Below are 22,747 nucleotides of genomic sequence, written 5' to 3'. Positions count from 1 at the left end.
CAGTTTGTTCATTATTTCATTCTTTACTTTGGGTCTTTACCTCTGGAATTTCCTTTTAATGCTTTGCCCTATCTTTAATAATTAATTTTATTCTGTCTAATTTCGCATTTTACAAAACAAAAACAATGTCAGTGTTGGTCATTTATTGAATGAGGAAAAAATGATCAAAGAAACAAATACTGGTGAAAGAAGTACTTCAGTGGAGCAAAGGAGTGACTGAGCCCTGAAGAACTTTTGGAGAAAGAAAGGTAACTAGGAAATGGTTGGACAAAGGGAGAAGTGATCAGCAGTGATACTCACTAGACACTGTGTGGGAAATGAACAATACAGCTTTAGGGGAAGAGGCATCTGGAGGGACAAAAAAACTGGGAGAAAATGAGGGAAGGGATGACACTGTTCAAAAAGAAATGTATTCATTGCTTGACTTATGTAACTGTAACCCCTCTGTACATCACTTTTATGATAAAAATTAAAAAGAAAAACCAAAAAGTATTTCCATTTTTTTTAAAACAAAGGTAACTGGTAGGAATGGAAATCCAAGAGGCTGGAGGGCAGAGGCTAAAGGTGGGAAACAGCAGGAGAAATTGAAGAAAGCCAAAAATAGCTAGATCTGGTTGCTATCTACATGAATTATGCTGTAAAATGAAAATAGGCCCTTTGGGCTTTTCTGATAGATTGTCACAGGCTAGGCTGCCAGTATTAATCTGGCCTGGTATCTAATGAATGCCAGGCTTTGCTCTGAGAAAGGTGTGGGGTACAGCTAGAACAGTGTGGTTCACTCCTAACCCCTCCATTTTCCTCATGATCCAACTTTGTAATATCTGAGCAGTGATTCCAGATTTTCAATCATTTGTAAAGTGTTCAGTTTCTATGCTTTATCATCCACTAAGAATATAAAAAGCAATTCTTTTCAGATGTTAATACTTGGATCCAGATTTAGTTTTGTAAGCTTTTTCCTGGTGTGTATGTGTGTGTGTGTGTATGTGTATGTGTGTGTATATGTATGTGTTGTTTTCGTCATGGAGTTTTATTTGTTTGCTTTTGTTTTTTTTTTTGTTGGTCATGGGGCCCGAACTCTGGGCCTGGGCGCTGTCCCTCAGCTCTTCTGCTCAAGGCTAGTGCTCTACCACTTGAGCCACAGCACCACTTCCGGCCTTTTCTACTTATGTGGTGCTGAGGAATCAAACCCAGGGCCTCATGCATGCAAGGCAAGCACTCTACCACTGAGCCACTTTCTCAGCCCTATTTCTGTTTTTCTAAGAAATGCAAAAGTGGGGATTCTTTAACTCCTATTTCCTGCAAGGAGACCCAGAAATATTTCTTCTTCTACTTCTTCCTACTTTAACTCTGAAACCCTGAAATAAATCCTTGCTAAAATTTTGAAAACAAAAAAATAAAAGTCAGATGTTAATTTCAGTTTAGTTTTGTAATGTCAAGAACTTGAGGGTGGTTTTTGTTATTATTGTTTTTATTGTGCTAGTACTGGGGCTTGAATTCAGGCTTTGTCCTTGAGCTTTCTGTGCTCAAGGCCAGTGCTCTATGATTTTGAGCCATAGCATCATTCCCAGCTTTTTGGTTAACTGGAGATAAAGAGTCTCACAGACTTTCCTGCCTGGGCTCGATTCAAACTGTGATCCTCAGATATCAGCCACCTGAGTAGTTAGGATTATAGGTGGGAGCCACCAGAGCCTGAATTGAGAATTTTTTAATGGATTTTTTTAAAAAAATAGAATATTAGCCTTTTGGATGAATCCTTGAAAGAATAACAAGAGCCTAGATGAATGAAATTTTCCATTTTTCAGCCTTATAGGTTTAACAAGACAAAAGCAAAACTGGACTGCTTTGTGGAGACTTTAAATCATTTTAAATTTAAATTACTGAATATTTTTCTGGTTTTTTTTTTTTCTAAACAGTCCTGGCACTTGAACTCAGAGCCTGGGTGCTGTCTCTAAGCTTTTTTTGCTCAATGCTTGCACTCTACCACTTGAGCCACAGCTCTACTTCCAGCTTTTTGGTAATTAACTCGGCTAGTTTCAAACCACTATCTTCAGATGTTAGCCTCCTGAGTAGCTAGGACAATAGGCATGAGGCACTGCTGCCTGGCTGTTATTTAAACTTTTAATTGACAATAATTGGACATATTTATTTGGGGTGCAAGTGTGACACATATGATATATATATATATATATATATATATATATATATATATATATATATATATATATACAATGTGAAATGACCAAATTAAGGTAATCAACATTTCCATCTCTTTAAGCATTTATTATTTCTTTGTATTGGGAGCCTCTGAACCTTTCTGGTTCTGTATAAAATATACAATATGTTTGTATAAACTATAATCACTTTGCTAGGCTATAGAGCACTGGAGTTTAATCCTCCCAACTGCGTTTATGAAAACTACATAGCTGTATGAGATTGGACAATTTGGATTAAAGCAGCAGTAGGTCCTTCTGTGGATAGTCCTCCATGTTTTTGAGCTGAGTCAATACTGTGTGTTAAGTATTCTCTTTTGTTGTTAATATTCCATTGTATGAACATACTCAGTTTATTCCCTCTTAATAATAAGGACTACTTTGGGGGGTTATCTGCTGCTTTGAAGCTACTATGAACATTTTTTGTACTGAGCTTTTTTAGACACTACTTTTCTGTTTTTTTTTTTTTTTTACTTTTCTGTTTTATACATCATTTTTCTGTGCCTATCCTAGGGCTTGAACTCAGGGCCTGGGAGCTATCCTTGAGCTTTTGTGCTCAAGGCTAGCACTCTATCACTTGATCCACAGTTCCACTTCCAACTTTTTGATGGTTAATTGGATATAAGAGTCTCATTGACTTTACCTGCTTGGGCTGGCTTAGAACCATGATTCTCAAATATGAGCCTTCTGAGTGGCTGGGATTACAGGATATATATGTATATATATATGCATACATATACATATATGTATATATAATTTTAAATTATCTTTAAATAGTTGTACAAAAAAGTTTCAATTCAACCTGTCAGTTTATGAGTACAATGCATCTTGTTCAACATCACCCCTTCCATAGTTCTCTCCCATCTCTTCTAGCTCCATCCATCTCCTCTAATAGACATTAATTTTCATTTTATTCACCTTAGGTAAGTATCCTGGAATGGAATCTGTGGGTTATATGATGATTATGTTAACTCTAGAAGAGGCTGTCAAGCTCTTTTCCAAAGTGGCGATGCCATTTTACATCTCTATCTGCAGTGCAGAGAGTTCCAGTTGTGCTGCATCCTTGCCAACAACTAGACTGATGAGATGTTTACAGTTTTTATATTCTTGCAGGGATACAGTAGTATCTCCTCATACTTCTAACTTGGGGTTTCTCTGATGACTAATGCCAACCTTTCATTTTGTATCTGTGGAGCACAGGGGCAGCAAAGATGGCGCTGGGAAAGAGTAGAGTGGGCAGAGCCTAATTTACTGTAGAGCACATGGGCAGCCAAGATGGCGCTGGGAGAGAGTAGAGTGGGCAGATCCCAATTTACTGTAGAGCACATGGGCAGCCAAGGTGGCGCTGGGAAAGAGTAGAGTGGGCAGAGCCCAATTGATCTTCCGATCAGTGCCTAACCAGCCCTTGAAGGCTCAGGTGCATGATAGGGTGTGACCTTGACAGTGATTGGTTCCTCTTCCTCCCTTGCCATGCCACCCGCCCTTTTTGTCTTTAAAAGGGGCTGCTCTCTGTTAATAAACGAGTTTTTCTACCTGCTGGATTTGGCTCCCAACTGTGTCTGATTGTCTCCTGGGCTGAGGGAGGCTGGGGAACGGGCAAGCGCCGCACTTACCTTTCCTCGACCCCGTCCGTTTTTCGTGGGACAGACGAAGACCCAACAGTATTTGCTCTTTAAAATTTTTCAAAATAATAAACCCAAAAGCTAGAGTCCTGTGAGTCTAAAAATCTTTGCATGGCAACAACACCACTATTTTACATGGGCACAAATCTCTAAAATTTCCAATGCCTTGGGTGGATACTGAACACAGAGTTCTTGACATATGGTAGTTTCAGTAAACATTGGCTGAATTATGGTCTAATGAAAGGCTTAAAGGCAACAACCACTATAATTAATGGTAGGAAGGGTTTACAGAACGTGATATATCTGATTTCACTTGAATATTTTAATATCTCTGATTTTATTAGGCAGTGAAGCTCTTAGGGGGAAAATCATGGGGGTTTTGTGTTTGTTTTTGTTTTTGTCAGTTGTGGGGTCTGAACTCTGGGCCTGGGCACTGTCCCTCAGCAATTCAGCTCAAGGCTAGTGCTCTACCACTTGAGCCACAGCATCACTTCCGGCTTTTTCTGCTTATGTGGTACTGAGGAATTGAACCCAAGGCCTCATGCATGCAAGGCAACCACTCTGCCACTGAGCCACCTTCCCAGCCCGGAAAATCATTTTTAAGGTTATTTTTAATTAAGAAAATGAGAGATAATGACAAAAATCTCTGAAACCTGAAGACTAAAAAAGATTTTTTGTAAAGCAGTTTTCTTTTTTTTTAATATATATTTTTCTTGTAAAGATACTGTACAGAGGGATTATAGTTACATGAGTAAGGTAATGAGTACATTTCCTACAAGCATTGTTACACCCTCCTTTGTTTTCCCCCTACCATCCCTTTCCTCCCCAAATCCCCAACTCTTCCATCCCCCCTCTTGAAGTTGTAAAGTTTGTTTTCAATATAGTGTCTTGTACATTGTTACAATGGGTCAACCTGTATGCTTATTTCAGCATTTTGTTATTTCCCTTTCCCTCCCCAAATTAGAAAAATGTATATACAAGATGCAGGGCACCTATATCAAATACAGTGACAAGAGAGGTTATACCATGGGGGAAGAACATATAAAAAGAAAAATGACATAGTACATTATAAGTATATTAAAAGCAACAGCAAGAAAGATAAAACCACTTGTGTCCCTATCTTGGGGATCATTTCTCTTAACATACATAGCTTTTTACCTTTTCTGCTTGTCCTAGACATATGTAGTTATTGAAAATAAGAGAAACAATGGGACCTATGTTTCTTTGGGCCTGGCTTACTTCACTTAATACAATTTTTTCCAAGTGTTTACTGCATTTTCTTGATCCATTCATCTACTGAGGAGCATCTGGGTTGGTTCCATATCTTAGCTATGGTTAATAATGCTGCAATAAACATAGTTGTGCTGGTAGCTTTAGCATGGCCTTGTTTGTGATTGAGTAAATGCCCAAAAGTGGGATTGCTGGGTCATAGGTGGAGCTCTATGTGGAGTCTTTTGAGGAACCTCCACATTGCTTTCCAAAGTAGTTGAACAAGTTTACACTCCCACCAACAATGCAGTAGGGTTCCCTTTTGGCCACATACCCTCCAGCATCTGTTGTTATTAGAGTTCTTGATTATAGCCACTCTAACTGAGGTGAGGTGGAATCTCAATGTTTTTTTGAGTTGCATTTCTTTTATGGCTAGAGAGGTTGAGCATTTCTTCATGTGTCTATTGGCCATTCTTATTTCCTCTTCAGAGAAGTTTCTCTTTAAGTCTTTAGCCCACTTATTTATTGGGCAGTTGCTTCTTGGAGGATTTGTTGTTGAGGATTTCGTTTTTTGAGTTCCAGGTATATTTTAAATATGACACCCTTGTCTGTCGTATGGCTAGTGAAGATCTTCTACCAATCCGTGGGCTTTCTATTGACCTTGCTAGCTATGTCCTTTGCCATGCAGAAACTGCAATTTCATGCAATCCCATTTGTTCAACTTTTCTTTGATTGTTGTGTTTCTGGGTCTTTATTAAGAAAGTTTCAGCCTGTGCCAAGGAGCCCTAGAGTTTCTCCTATTCCTTCCTGTAATGTTTTCAGGGTGTCTGCTTTAACTTCCAGGTCTTTGATCCATTTGGAGTTGATTCTGGTGCAGGGTTATATCCCCCACAGTATAACCCCTGTTTTCACTGTATTTGATGTTGGTGTAATTTGTGGAGGGGAAGGGATAAAACAGAATAGGGATACAGGTGGACCCATTGCAACTATGAGATGTATAAGACGTTATGTCAAAAAATGAACTTTACAACTTGGCACAGGGGTGGGGAGGGCTGCGGGGGGATGGGGGTGGGGGTGGGAGATGGGAAGGGATGGGAATGGGAAACAAAGGAAGAGGCAACAATGCTTGATAAGAAATGTACTCATTACCTTGCTCATGTAAATCTAACCCCTCTGTACGGTATTTTCACCCACAAAAAAAAGGATCTAGCGTTAGTTCTCTACAAGTGTTTAACCAATTTTGCCAGCACCATTTACTGAAGAGGCTGTCTTTCTTCCATTCCATTTTTTTAGCTCCCTTATCGAAGATTAGATGGCTATAGGTCTGTGGGTTCATTTCTGGGTCTTCAGTTCTATTCCATTGTTCCTCAGGTCTGTTCTTGTGCCAGTACCAAGCTGTTTTGATTACTATGGCTTTGTAGTAGAGTTTGAAGTTTGGTATTGCTATTCCTCCAGTACTTTTCTTTCTGCTAAGGATTGTTTTTGCAATTTGGGGTCTTTTATTGTTCCATGTGAATTTTTGGGTTGCTTCTTCTATTTAATTGAAAATGAGGTTGGAATATTGATAGGTATCTCACTGAATTTGTAGATAGACTTTGGCAGTATTGCCATTTTCATGATGTTAAACTTCCCAATCCAGGAGCATGGGAGGTTTTTCCACTTCCTTAGTTCTGCTTTAATTTCCTTTTTCAGGTTTTTAAAGTTTTCATCGTAGAGGTCCTTCACTTCTTCAGTTAACTCCTGGGTATTTTATTTTTGTGGTACTATTACAAAAGGGGTTGCTTTCATGATTTCAGCTGGGCTCTTCTCGTTATTGGTGTACAGAAAAGCCATTGATTTTTTGAGGGTTAATTTGTTTACCCTGCTACTTTGCCAAAGTTTCAGATCAGCTTTAGTAACTTGGTAGTGGATTCCATGGGATTCTTTTTTTTTTTTTTTTTTTTGTCGGTTGTGGAGCTTGAACTCTGGGCCTGAGTGCTGTCCCTGCACTCTTCAGCTCAAGGCGAGCACTCTACCGCTTGAGCCACAGCGTCACTTCCGGTTTTCTAGTGGTTTATTGGAGATAAGAGTTTCACGGACTTTCCTGCCCGGGCTGGCTTTGAACAGCGATCCCCAGCTCTCAGCCTCCTGAGTAGCTAGGATTACAGGCATGAGCTACCAGCGCCCGGCTCTCCATGGGATTCTTTAAATACAAGATCATGTCATCTGCAAAGAGGGAAAGTTTTACTTCATCTTTCCCTATTTGAATCCCCTTTATGTTTGCATCTTTTCTTATTGCTCTAGCTAGGCATTCTAATACTAAATTGGAGAGAAGTGGAGTGAGTGGACATCCTTGTCTTGTTCCTGCATTTAGAGGGACTGGCTTTAGCTTTTCATCATTAAGTATAATGCTGGCTGTAGATTTGTCATACACAGCCTTTATTATAGTGAGGAATGTTCTGTGGATTCCTTGTTTTTTTTCCAGAGCTTTCATCATAAAGGGGTGTTGGATCTTAGGACAGAAGTCTTAAGTATACAAGTCAATCAATTTTAGCTAAGTGCACACTTGTATTACCATTTGTCTGAACAAGATGAGAATGTTATCAGCATCCCAGGGGCTCCATATTGTCTAGAAGGGCCAAGAATCTTTAAAAGAGACTTCCTTCTCTGAAGCTTTGTGGCAGCAACATTTTTTCTGTCATGGGGCTTGAACTCAGGGCCTAAGCACTGTCCCTGAGTTTTTGTGCTCCAGGCTAGTGCTCTACCACTTTGAGCCACAGCTACACTTCTGTTTTTTTTTTTGGTGGTTAATTGGAGATAAGAGTCTTACAGATTATCCTACTTAGACTGCCTTTGAACTGCTATCCTCAGATTTCTAATTCCTGAGTAGCTAGAATTACAAGTGTGAGCCACCAGAGCCTGGCTTGAAAGCATATTTTTTAAAGTAAGACATATCCATACATACCTTTGTACCTTTTCCCCTTTGTCAAGTCAGTGTTTGGTGCATTCTTGAGTGTCTAACACTTGCTCTAAATAGTCAAAATATTTAAGTGTAAAAGGTAGGATGCAAATCTTATTGTTTGTTCTGGATTTAAGTTAATCAGAAAATGGTACATATTTTGAGAAAGCATCATTCTAATTTTGGCTCTACAGCTTCTTTTCTGATTTTCTATTCTTTGTGTGCTAGGGATCAAACCTAGGGCCTTGAGAATGGCAGGAAAATGACACACACACACCCATTTGTTCCTCCAACCCTGGCCCTATCCCTTCTGGGCAAGTGACTCAACCTCTGACCCAGTTTCTTCTGTGTAAGAGAAATAATAATGCTTACTTGGCAAAGCAGTTGGGGAAAATTGCAAATAGTTGATATTCAGTGTCTGTCACATGGTAACTCAGAAGAGATGGCTGTAAGAATAAGAGGCGGAGAACTAAAGAAAGTCTTCAGCACCAGGGAGAATGTGATTGAGAGTAATTTGGAATGCAAAGGAGCTGGGCACAGATCTCAGTGCTAGAGCACTGCTAGCAAGTAGGAGGCCCTGCGTTGAATTTCCAGTACAAAAAAAAGTAGAAATAAATACTGATCTTAATTGACTGGAATGGTGGTACTGAAACATCTGACTATGTGAGCATGTAGCTAGGACTTATTTATGTATTATCTTCAAGTAGTTGAACAAAGGAGTTGCCATTTAACAAAGCAGTTTATGAATTCAATATATCTTGAGCAATGTCACCCCTTTCAACATTCTCACCCATCTCTCCTCTACTCATACCTTCCCTCCCTCTTCTTAATTTTGTAGGATATGCATTGGATTCTTGTCTGCATTTCCCCCCACTTCTCCCCTTCATGAGCCTACCCCCACCCCACCCCATTTTAGTAATCACTTCCTGGTGTTTTATTTTGCAGAGCTTTGACTTTGTCTTCCTAAGAAATCATAGAGTTTGAGTTCTCCCTTGAATTTACCATATTTCAGTTAATACATTTATATACAGTTGCACGCCACCTGATGTATCTACTTATATGTTTTTTGACTAAATCTAGGTTTCACGTACAAGGGAAAACATGCATCCTTTCTCTCTCTGGGCCTGACTTACTCCTATGACTCTTCTTTTTCTTTTTTGTTGGTCATGGGGCCTGAACTCTGGGCATGGGTGCTATTCTTCAGCTCTTCAGCTCAAGGCTTGCGCTCTACTACTTGAGCCACAGTGCCGCTTCTGCCTTTTTCTGCTTATGTGGTGCTGAGGAATCAAACCCAGGGCCTCATGCATGCAAGGCAAGCACTCTACCACTGAGCCACCTTGCACCAAAATGAATGCACTTCTACAAGATCCGGAGGGCTCATCTGTCAGGTCCTCCCACTGTCTTTCACCTCTCACATTTCCTTGTGGATTTTGCCAGTTCTTTCTCAGGGACCAACTATAGTCCCAAGATAAAGGTTAGTAAGAATTCCCTCTAAAAGTAGGGACTCTTCATTTAGGGTCCTTGAATTTGATCACAGAATAAGAATTTCTGGACAAGTCACAATGGTAAGAAAATTTGGTGGAGACTTATTAAGTAAGCAAGCAGGCAAGCAGACAGAAAGCACACAACAAGCAAAAAAGCAGAGACCTGCTAACAGAATATGGATGCTCTAGAGGAGAGACAGAGATACACACCGCTCTGCTCCTTGGCTGTTAGGCTGTTAGGGGTATTTATATGGTAAAGGCAGCGGGTCTGACTTCAAAGTTATGCAAAGATAGTTGTTTTATGTTTGATCTAATCTCTCCAGCTGTTACACTTTGCGTTTCTGGATATTTTGGGCATTCTTTCCAGGTAAGAATGCACTCTGCCATAAAACAGATGCTTATCCTCGAGATAAGGAAGGTGTCCTGTTGTCTGCATTTTGGGTAGTAGGTTGCTTAAGTTTTGGGGGAACATTTCTCTCAGGAAGGTATACATCCTGCCAGACAATTGTTAATTTGGGGGGTGAGAAATGCATCTCTCAGGAAGGAGTGTATCCTGTTGTCTCTCTTTGAAGCCAAGATAGTGCTTCCGTGTTTGTAAATACGTTGTTTCTGCCTTCCCCAGGCCTCGTTTTCCTCAATTTATCCTGCCTCACAACCATGTTAAGTGACTAATAATGGAATTTTAGACCATTTAATCTCTCCTTTTTTTCTTTTTATTTCTTTAATGCTATATCTGTTTGGAGTGTTGCAGGGAGGAGGGAGGAGAGGGTGAAGGTGAGCTGAAAGAGGCATGAGGGATTACAAATGCTATGCTGAGACACCAATGTGTCCCTGGAAATGCTTGTGACTTGAAGCTGCCCAACGGGATATGCTACCTATAGCCAAGTGATCCTTAAGAATCTCAGGCCAGCTTAATGAATGAATTGTCATCCACAGGTAGGTCATACTGAAGAAGTGACCAACTTGATGTTCATACAGAAGTCAGGCCAAGAAGAAATAGGTTTAAACAGCAGCAGGAGATTGAGGTTAGATAGAAGGACAGACAATTTGATTTTGAGGACAGCATGGACTATTAAGGCAATTTTGGTGCAATCTTTCTTGTAGCTCTTCTAGAACATCAAATTCTCATCTTTTTGAGCAATTTAGACATGGGTTTATTTCATGTTAGGAGACTAAGCAAAACCACAATCATTGTTCAACATTCCTTCCAGGTGAAATGACATCCACTGTGTTTGCCTTGTTTGCAAAAATCTAATATTCTAAATTCAATTTATAAAAATAAATAAGGAAAAAGGGGAGTGAGGAAGGGGGAGAGGAAGAAAAGGAGGGAGAGTGAAGGAAGGGAGGAAGGAAGAGGAAGAGCTCTAAGTATCAGTAAACTGTAGCTTGTGACCCAAATCTGGCATGCTGTTTCTTTTTTGTAAATAAAGTTTTATTGCAATACAGGCACACTGATTATTTGTTTACATGTTGTCTATGGCTGCTTTTGTGGAACAGCTACAAAGCCTAAAACAATTGTTCTTTCCTTCTTTTTAAAGAAAACTTGCTCAAGCTAAGATATGGAACCAACTCAGATGCCCTCAGTAGATGAATGGATCAAGAAAATGTGGTATATATACACAATGGAATTCTATGCCACCATCAGAAAGAATGACATTGGTCCATTTGTTAGGAAATAGAGACTTGGAAAAAATTATATTAAGTGAAGTAAGCCAGGCCCAAAGAAACACAGGTCCCTTGGTTTCCCTTATTTTCAATAACTAGTATATGTCTTGAGTCAAGCAGAAAAGATCAGATAAGTTGATGTTAGGTGAAATGAACCCCAAGATAAGGGTTCAAATGTTTTTTCTTTCTTGCTATTGTTTCTCACATATTTATAAGATGATTTCTTTGTTGCTTTGTATGTCCCTCCCTCACGGTATAACTCCTGCTTTCACTGTATTTGATGTTGGTATAATGTGTGGAGGGGAAGGGGAAAAACAAATCGTTTAAATAGGGATACAGGTGGACCCATTGCAACAATGAGATGTACAAGTCATTATGTCGAAAAACGAACTTTACAACTTTGGCGGGGGAGGGGGGTTGTTAGGGGGGTGGGGGGCAAGGAGGGTGGGTGGGAGATGGGAAGGGATGGGAAGGGGAAACAAAAGAGGAGGCAACAATGCTTGATAAGAAATGTACTCAGGGGGGAAGCTCGGAAGGGAGGTAAAGGGTAAACAAAGGAGGAGGCTGCAATGCTTGGTAAGAAATGTATGCATTTTCCTGCCCATGTTATTGTAACCCCTCTGTACAGTATGTTCTCAAATAAAATAAAATAAAATTAAAAAAAAAATAAAAAAAGAAATGTACTCATTACCTTGCCCATGTAATTGTAACCCCTCTGTATGGTATTTTCACAATAAAAAAAGAAAAAGAAAACTTGCTCAGTCTTGGTTTAGACTGTGATTAGATTTGCAAAAATTCAATTCTTCACATAATATTTGATATGAGATCAAATTTGATTTTACTCAGTTGCAAAGTTCATGTAGAAGTTAATCCAGGGGCAGATTTTCCAGGCTGAAGACTACATTTTCATATCAATTAAATAAATACATAAACAAATAGGTAAACAGCATCTCATAACATGCATCTTCTAGCTATGACAGCTAAGTACAGTGTTCACTAAGTAATCTGTACAAATGATTTCATACTAGATTGGATTTTGTAGCCATAAAATAATGTTAGGATTCTGTGGTTGGCTTTAGGAAATAGTCAGATGTTAAATTAAATAAATTGTTTAGATTGTGGTTTTGAACTGTATTAAACCAGAAGATGGGTAGACATTAGACTACCCAATGTATTGCTTTATTTTACTCTATTATATCTATTATAGTTGTATTATGTCTATTTCTACTATACTATCTTCAGTTTTGGATGTCACTTTTTTGTTGTTGTTGTTGCCGCCACTTCTGGGCTTGAAGTCAAGGCCTAGGCCCTGTCCCTGAGCTTTTCCAGGCTAATGCTCTACTACTTGAGCCACAGCTCCACTTCTGGCTTTTTGGTAGCTAATTGGAGATAAGAATCTCGAAGACTTTCCTGCCTAGGCTGGCTTTGAACCATGATCCATAGATCTCAGCCTCCTGAGTACCTAGGATGATAGGCATGAGACACTGGCTCCCAGCTATATTTTGTTGTTTTTTTTGATGCTGGGAATGGAACCCAGGGACTCACATTTGGTAGGCAAATGCTCTACTACTAAGCTACATCCCAGCCCATATTGACAGCTTTTAAACTACAATATGTTCCCTGTCATTAAACAGAATGTAAAGTGAAATTGACTTTCAATAAAAGAAATTATTTCTATACAAATTTAATATCTGGATCTTAGCAATAGTTTACAGTTTTTCAAGTTTTAGTTTCTCTCTTTTGGGTAGGGAGATGTGGTTTTGGATCCTATGTACAGGAGTTGGTGTGAGTTGATAGTGTGTAGTATCCTCCACTCATCCATCAAAAGCAACAACAACAAAAAGGCATTTTGGAAGTTTGAATCCCCAACGTCTCAGACTGTGACTTGGTTTGAAAATAGAGTTGTGACAGATGTAAGTAGGTAAGTTAAAATGAGGAAATGAGGTTATATTAGAATAAGGTGCGCTCCTAATCTAATTTGACTTTGTTTCCTTATAAGAAGATGACCATGTGAAGACAGACACACAGGAAGAAAGCTATATGATTGTAAAATGGAGAATCGAGTTATGTAGAAACTAAGCCAAGAAACACCAAAGATTGCAAACAAACCACCACTACCAGGGCTAGGAAGAGGACAGGATGGATTCACTGACCATTCCAAGGGAGCAGGATTCTACCAACACATGGATTTCAGCCTCCATCTTCCAGAACTATGAGAAAATAAAGTTTTGTTCCTATTGTTATTATTATTAGTAGTAGTTTTTTTGTGCCAGTCCTGGGCTTGAACTCGGCCTAGGCACTGTCCCTAAGCTTCTTTGCTTAAGGCTAGGACTCTACCACTTGAGCTGCAGCTCTACTTCAAGCTTTTTTATTTGATGATTAATTGGAGATAATAGTCTCATAGGCCGTTCCTTCCTGGGCTGGCTTTTAACTGTGATCTTTAGACCTCAGCCTCCAGAGTAGCAAGGATTATAGATGTGAGCCACCAGCCCCTGACTAAATTTCTGTTCTTCTAAGCTACTCACTTTGTGATCCTTTTCCTGGGCTCTCAGCCCTATAGTTCTCTATTGAACCTGTACTGTCTTCTTCCCAGGCCCCTACCAACTCCCAGTCTATTGACCTCCATACATTCATCCTTCACTTTCCATTCAGACATTGTTCTGTTCGGCACTGGGTTTGCTGGTACTCTCCCAGATTTTGCTGCTCAGGTCCATGAGGCCAAGACCTCCTAGAAAGCAGTCTAACAGTAGCAGGACTTTGTTAGTCCTCTGGATTCTTATCTTTGGTCTCAAGGGTGTTTTTGTGGTGTGATAGGTAAGGTCTTATCAGCTTCTACTGTGGTGTAGCCTGGCTAGACCAGATATCTCTATTGCCTGCAGCAGATTCTCTCAACTAATTCTCTCCCTATTACTTTAGGAGTCCATACACAAATCTATGTTACTTTGTCTCCAGGTCTTTGCCACCTAGTCCCTGCTAGCCAGCTCATGGAATGATGATAGAGTTTAAATCCACTGTGCTACCACCATTGACTTCCTCAGACATTCTGCAGGGAGTTTGATGTGAGAATAGCTGTTCAATAATGAATCTATGAGGCAAGCTGGTGATATCACTCAGCCATCATTTTGGCTTACAATCTAGATACAATTATTTTTCTAAATACTTTTTCTATGACTGGTTACTTCTCCACATGTGAAACTCACAGATACAGAAGGCCGACTGTATTTTGTAGATTTCTAGTAGATAATCAGCAGTAAGCAAGTGAAAGGAGAACAAATTATAGACAATTCTATCTGCAAGCAATTTGTTCTTTTGTGTGTGCGTGTGTGTGTGTGTGTGTGTGTGTGTGAGAGAGAGAGAGAGAGAGAGAGAGAGAGAGAGAGAGAGAGAGAGAGAGAGAGAGAGAGAGAGACTAGGAGTTGATGGAGCTTGGGGGAACTGAGGCTCTGGCCATGGGTTGTGGTGTGAGTGATGACTTTTCCTTTTGTCTCTGGCTCAGAAACTTGGGTATTTTGCTAGCATCCATAAATCTGTAAGGTTAACTTACTAACTTCCAAGTAGGGCAAAATGTCATCTCTTCATAGGTTTTGAGAAATATATACTTAATATACATACACACAATATACTACACAATGTCAGTTATGGTTTGGATGTGAAACATAAGAGTTAAAGGCTTGATAATAGCAATGTTCAGAGGCAGGAATTTTGAGAGGCAATGAAGGTCCTGCCTTCATCAATCTCCTGATGGGTTCATTATCATTACTAGGAGGTGATGGAAACCAACTGCAGGCAATAGATCACTAGGGGTATGTCCTGGGAGGCTGCATCTTGCCTTGGGCCCTTCTCTGTTTCTTTCTCTACTTCCTGGCTGTCATGAGGTGAATGATTTTGCTCCACCATGATGGTCCACCTTGTTACAGGCAACAGAAATAGGACCTGGACTCATGAAACCATGAGCCCAAATAAATCTTTCCTCCTTTAAGTTGTTTCTCTCAGGTATCTGACATATAGTGATCTGACATATAGTGATGAAAGGTTCAAGTGACACCACCAAGATGGCAGAATGGTGACATCAACTATTATCCTCTTTGTCCCACTTCTCCAAAAAAATAAAAATAAAATGTGGAGAAGCTTAGGAGTAGCTACTAGAGAGAAAATAAACAAGAGGTCCTGTCAAGAAGCCCTGGCTCACTTTATACAGGTCAGAAACTTGGACATAAGCATCTCCCTTCAATGTTTTCCTTTTTTGGGGTGTTTGAACTCAGTGCCTTTTGCTCTTGCTTGGCTTCTCTGCTCCAGACTGTGCTCTTTAACTTGAGTGACATCTCCACTTCCTGCTTATGAATAGTTAATTGGAGATAAGAGTCTCATAGATTCTTCTGCTGAGGCTGGCTTTGAACCTCAATCCATAGATTTCAGCCTCTTGAGTAGCTAGGATTATAGGCATGAGCCACTAGTGCTTGGCTCAATTTTCTTTGCTTTCTAACTTCCTAGACTTAAGAGGAAATAAGGAAGCATGTACAAGATAGAAGTCTCGGTGAGAGAAATACCAGAAGGCAGGATCTTATAGGATGGAAAAGGTAGTCACACGGTCTAGCCATATGTCATGAAAAGGACAGGCAAAACTCCTTGATTGGGACTTGAGCCTGAAGTAAAAGGAAACAGGCAATAGTCAAAGAGGTGATTGGGCTGCTCCCTTAACCAAGGAAGCAGCAAGCTTTTATTGATTTTTCTCAGGAGTACAGTTTGCTTACTGTTCACTGCCCCTGGGCACAGTTGAATTTTTTTCCTGCTTGTACACAAACATTCTGGCCTTGAGATTCACAAGGTAACAATCAGTAAACTTAATTCAGGAATTGCTGGATTATTCTTACTACTTTCATTAGCATGCATAAACATACTGGCCTCATAGTTTGGTATGGGCTAAAGACCGGTGCTGAAGATTTTCAGTGCTTGAGATGCTGAGAAAGCACAACGTGAAGTTGAAGAAATACATATTACTTCAATAGGCAATTGGCCAAGCTACTCCTGTATTATAGTCTTAGAAAATTTACTTTAAAATGATGAATATATGTAGCCAGGCCTGGTGGCTTATGCCTGTAATCCTAGCTATTCAGAAGGCTGAGATCTAAGGATCCAGTTTGAAGCCAGCTTGGACAGGAAAGTCTATGAATGTCTCATCTCCAATAAACTGCCCCATAAAAGCCAGAAGTGGAGCTGTGGCTCAAGTGGTAGAACACTAGCCTTGAGCAATAGAAGCTTGAGACAGTACTTGGGCTCTGAGCTCTAGCCCCAGGACCAACATACAAAAAATGAGGAAAAAGTGTATGTGCTGAATAGGCTGATCCAAGCATTGGAGCAGTAAGGAGGACCAATATAATACGAAGGCAGAAATGATAACACTTTTATCCCATTTTCAGTCATCCATCTGATGTCTGTAGGCTCTAGATGAATAATTTGTAATCTTCAGGTTTCTATGAGTTGATCTAAGCAACTGTTATCCTAAGTCACATGTCACTAGCCAAGCTAGTGAGAAGCAAATATTATATTGCTCAACTATGTATCCTCCAAAACACATGACTTTTTAAGTCAACTAACTGCAAGTGAAGCTGCAGGGTTTATTTAGGTTCTTCTTTCATAACAATTTCCTAGTATCTTTCTTTGTCAGTTGTGGCCATCTGGAATCATATTGGTTTTAGCTTGATTTACTCATAAAGGACTTCTGATCCCTAAACATTCTGGCCTTGTGGCCTCCTTTGGTGATTATGATGAGGTGTTGACAGAGCACAAGGATGGAGGCAGAAGAAAACATCAGTCATACTTTTAATGGGTAACAGGTTAAGAGATTAGAGTTTCTTTGCCTGTTGTCCCTTGGAGGTGGTCCATATCTGTCTCAAATTCACAGATTCTATGAACTCTACATCCCCTAAACAAAGAAAATATAAATAACAGAATAATACCAACAATGAAAACATACTCTAAAAGCCAAAGGTAATGAGAAATATTATAAAGAACACATAGGCCAAGCTAACAAGAAAAAGATTTACAGTGAACATCTTAACATAAATTAGACAGACATCCATGGAGCACCATTTTTAACGTGCAAAAAGAAATCTCTTGTTAAGCTGGGTGTGGTGGTGCATGCTTGTAATCCCAGCACTTGGGAAGTGGAGATAGAAAGACTATAAGTTCAAAGCAGGCTTGGCTTTATAGTAACTTTCAGGTCAACCTGGACTAAATATGTAAATACTAAGCTGAGTGATGGTGGCTCATGCCTGTAATCCTAGCTACTGAGGAGGTTGCGATCTGAGTATTGCAGTTCAAAGCCAGCCTGGGTGGGAAAGTCCATGAGACTCTTTTTTAAAACTGTTTTTAGATTTTTAAAATGTTATTGTAAAGGTGATGTACAGAGGGGATACAGTTACACAAGCCAGATAATGAGTATATTTCCTTTTGAACAGTGTCACCCTCTCCCTCGTTCTCTCCCAGTTTTTCCCTCCCGACTTCCTTCCCCCCACAAAATGTATAGTTAATTTCCAACATAGTTAGTGTCTAGTGGCTTTCACTGCTGAACTGGTTCACCCTTTGTCTCACTGTTTCTGTGCTTCCCCTTCCCCTCCCCAAATCAGACAAACATATACAAGACAAAGGGTACAGAAATAAAAAACAGCAACAGAAAGGAATAAGCCAAAGAAAAAGCCAAAGTGGTGCTGTGGCTCAAGTAGTAGAGTGTTAGCCTTGAGCTGAAGAGCTGAGGGTCAGAGCCCAGGCCCAGAGTTCAAGCCTCATGACCAACAAAAACCAAAACCAAAACCAAAAAAAATACCTTTTGCTTCCATTTCTTGGAGTTCATTTCCATAAACATCATTTTATATAATCATATGCACATAGCTGTTGAGCCCTTGTGATTCTCTCCTAAGAAGATCCTCCTTTGTTGTCACTGTATGAATGGTTAGTATGTGGTTATTTGTCTTTCACTATCCATTGGGTTTACTTGTAGAGACTCTTATCTCCAATTATGTTCCAGAAAACTGGAAGTGGCACCATGGCTCAAAGTGGTAAAGCGCTAGCCTTGAGCATGAAGAGCTCAGGGATAGTGTCTAGGCCCAGAGTTCAAGCCCCATGCCCCCCCTCAAATGTAAATAGTATGTTGTCTTAAGAATGAAAGAAGGAAGGAATCAAACATAATCAGACAAAAATTCTATACCTAGCAGGAATATTGGCAAACAATAAACAATACAGGTAACTTAAGAGAAAGTTGATCTAAAACATTTTGTTGTTAGAAAAAAATATTCTAAAGCTCAAGACATAGAGGTCCTGATTCTATGTTCAGCACACACACATACAAAAATTCTAGAATGAGTTCTTAAGTTCAAAGAAAAATGATTTCCAATGAAGACTGAAAGGAATGAAAAGAAATAAAAATATAATACTTCAGGACTGGAGACATGGTTCAAGTGGTAAAGCACTTGCCTTGCAAGAGTAACACCCTAAGCTCAAATCCTAGTACTGAATACATATGTGCATACATACATATATAATATATGTATGTATGTATGTATAATATATACATATATATGTATACATAGTTACATCCAATATATAATGTATGATAAATATAACCAGATATTCTTCTACGAGGAATTCTAGAAATGCAGAAATGCCTCATGGAATTTAAATAATCTGTAGAACTAAAATGCACAATGGCTGGAGTGTCATTTGCCTAGCATATGTAGGGCTTTGGGTTTAATCCTCAGTTACAACCCTCCACCCCCTAAAAAAAACCCTAAAATGACAACAACAATAAAAAAATGAAACAGTAATACAGAAGACATGAAGAATTAAAATAGGATTGAAAGTATCTGGGGGTGCAAAAATAAAAGTATATAAAATAAAATACTTTTTTTTTGTCAGTCATGGGACTGAACTCTGGGCCTAGGCACTGTCCCTCAGCTCTTCAGCTCAAGGCTAGCACTCTACTACTTGAACCACAGTGCCACTTCCAGCTTTTTCTGCTTATGTGGTGCTGAGAATTGAACCCAGGACCTCATGCATGTAAGGCAAGCACTCTACCACTGAGCCACCTTCCCAGCCCCCAAATAAAATACTTTTTATTTCATCATCAGCACAATTTTCATGCAATTGTTGCTAACAAGTTCATATAGAGAAAAATGGAATAATAAAATATAGAATTCAAAGTTAGTCAAGCAAATAGTAAAGAAACACAAACAGGGAAAAAGTACAATGTTTGGAATAATCTCAGATTTACTAGTAATTACATAGAAATATTAATGCATGGAACACTAATTCATTTCTTTTTTTTTTTTGATCGTGGGGCTTGAACTCTGGGCTTGGGCGCTATCCTTACGCTTTTCAGCTCAAGGTTAGTGCTCTACCGCTTGAGCCACAATGCCACTTCCACTAATTCATTTCTAATAGCTGTGTGATATATCTTTAGAGTTGTTGATATTGTTTTAGATATTTTGTTGATAACCATTAAATGGTCCCTATACTAAACAATGAAAATTTGTGTGCATAAAAACGTATGTGCATAAAAACCTCCATTTTTATTTTTATAGAATGTATTCAAAGATATTGAAACAATGGAAGAGAACTCAAACATTTAAAATGTTGATATTAATAATAAATTGGTGAAGCCTGACACTGTTGGCTCCTGTCTATAATTCTATCTAACTCAGGAGGTTGAGATCTGGAAGGTCTAAAGTTCAAAACTAGCCCAGATACAAAAGTTCATCTAGCCACTCCTGCTTGCTTTTCTTCCTTTAGCCTTGGGATAAATAGTCATGCCCAAGTGGGATCATTATAAATGAAACAGGTGACTGTCTCATTTGGCTGCTGGCCTCCCCAGATGCTTGGGCGTCAAGAACAAGTACGTGCCTGACAGACAAGCCCTCATCCCTAGAATTCACTACAGATATAATTTACTCATGAGGAGGTGTTCAGGCTTTGCCTTCTTTACAGAGTAGCTGCCCCTGCTTAATGTTCTTGCTGTAGCAGCTGTGGACTGGGCTCCCCTGGGTCAGGAGGCTGCTCTCTGGATAAATAGGACCAGATAGTGCCAGAAGGGGCCAGGCCTCACCCAACACACCACAGGCCCTGGAGGTAAATAGCTGAGCATCTCCCTTGGAAACCTGGAGAAGGCATTTCCACAGCTCAAATTGAAACCAACCCTGGACTATCTCCTCCCTTTCATCATCTCCAGTAGTCCTCAACTGCCCATCCTGAGGCCTATCTATATGATTGATGCCCTCACCCTAAGTGCCCTGTCCCTTACCATTGACTCCTTTGCCTAGCACCTGGGAGATGTTATTGGCACTGCTAGTCTTTCCTGCTCCTTTGCCCCTAGGAGTACCTGTATCTCAGCTATGTTACCAACAGTGACCTGGGGCAAAGTGACAGTGCTCAGAGATAGAGACAAACAATTAGGGATGGCCCCTCCTCCAGGGCCAGATGTAGGACAAGATACTTGCCAACACACACAAACTCACACACACACTGACAACCTTCAACCTGTCTTCTCAGGGAAATCATTCCCAAATAACCCAAATTGAGCAATTTGAACACAATAACCAACACTTTTGTATTCATACAAACCTTCCATGAAGCATTTCCATTCAATTTATAGAGATGAATCTGAATAATTATGTGGTTATTTGTTAAACTCATGAACCAAACTCACATGTATAGTTTTATAAACTCTCAGGCATAGCTCTGCAATTGGAATATTTTAGGGAAATTCACTACTGGAATTTTTAAAAACCACTCAATTGTAACTGTCAACAAAAGAGGAAAGAATGTATTTTGGCTAGTTCCATTTAGTCAGTTATTATAATAGAAGGTGTTTGATAGTATCTGAGAAATATGATTATAAATAATACAACTTGTCCCTGCTTCTTGTGTGTCCTCTCTGATAAATTTTATGTAAATAAAATACAAATAGCATCTAGAATGGATATCTAAAAGCACTTTAAAAGAAAGTTTGCCAGGAACAGATAAAGGACAAAGAAAAATCCTGTCTCCATTTTCTTTATGTTGCTGAATTTGGATAAAAGGGCTTAATGAGGGTAATTCATACTTACTCAGATATTTCCATTGCAACATAGGAAGATGTAAATAAAACCAAAATGAAGATGGCAAAGTTTGGTGGTGTTTTATGAGCTCTATGTGTTTGTTTTTTGCTCCATTCCTGGGAATCAACTCAGGGCCTTGGTGCTGTACTTGAGGCTTTTTGCTCAAGCCTAGCATTATGCCTCTTAAATCATAGCTCTGCTTCCAGCTTTTTGGTGGATAATTGGAGATAAGAATCTCATGGACCTTCCTGCCCAGACTGGCTTTGAACTGTGATCCTCACATCTGAAACACATGAGTAACTAGGATGACAGGTGTGAGCCACTGGTGCCTGGCTCACATCATCTTATTTTTAAAAAATTGATTTCAACAAATCAGTATCCTAACAAAGCTACACACATTATTCTTGGTTGGTATATATCTCATGTTCTTTAGTTTATAGGCTCCCTTTCCTACTTTTTTTTCTTATAATTTATTTGTGGAAGAAAATGAGTCATTTGTTCTACAGAGTCTATCACATTTTGGATTTTGCATGAATTACATAACTCTAAAATTCACTCAGAGACTGCTTATATTTAACATATTTTAATTAGCTAGAGCAAACAGTTCAAACATACCTTCTGAAAATTACACAGGTCCAGGTCTAAAGACTATTAGGGTGCATTTAGGGAGAAACTCGAGAAAATCTATCTAATCTAATCATTCTTCGATCCAGCTTCCAAGCCAACTGTGTGCTACATTAAGTTAATGTGTATCTCAGTGCTTGGAGGCCTTAGAACCTAAAGGCCTATTTTTTAATTTTTTGCCAGTATTGGGGCTTGAACTCTGGGCTTAGACGCTGTCCCTGAGCTTCTTTTGCTCAAGGTGAGCGCTCTGCCACTTGAGCCACAGCACCACTTTTGGCTTTTTTTTTCTTTTGAGTGGTTTATTGGAGATAAGTGTCTCACAGTTTCTTGCCTGGGTTGGCTTTGAACCCCGATCCTTAGATCTCAGCCTCCTGAGTAGCTAGGATTACATGTGTGAGCCATCAATGCCAGACCTAAAGGCCTGTTTTTACTGGACAGACTCTTGCTAGAGGCCTGTTCCTACAGAGCTGTCTGAGGATTTTTCCAGAAGTAAATAGGCACATCTGTAACATGCAAACTCTCATAATCTCTGTTCAAAAACAGATGAAGATTAGGCTGGGCAAAGTAGTTCATGTCTGTACTTCCAGCTAAGTAGGTGGCATAGTCAAAAAAAGGTCACAGTCTGATGTCACCAGGGAATAAGAAGCACAAGATCCTAACTGAAGAATAACAAAAAAAAAGGTTGGGACATGGCTCAAGTGGTACAGTGCCTGCTTAGCAAGCATGAGGCTCTGAGTTAAAACCCCAGTACCACAGACAGGAAGAGAGAAAGAGAGAAAGCAAGAAAACAAAAAAGAGAAATATAGAAAGCCAGAAAGAAAGCAAGAAAGCAAGAAGGAAGGAAGGAAGGAAGAAAGGAAAGAAGGAAGGAAGGAAAGAAGGAAGGAGGGAGGGAGGGAAGGAAGGA

Source organism: Dipodomys spectabilis, unplaced genomic scaffold (assembly GCF_019054845.1).
Source record: "Dipodomys spectabilis isolate Male_0828 unplaced genomic scaffold, ASM1905484v1 ptg000082l, whole genome shotgun sequence".
NCBI lineage: Eukaryota > Metazoa > Chordata > Mammalia > Rodentia > Heteromyidae > Dipodomys > Dipodomys spectabilis.
The sequence above is the reverse complement of the archived record's forward strand: the minus strand, read 5'-3'. Positions refer to the sequence as shown.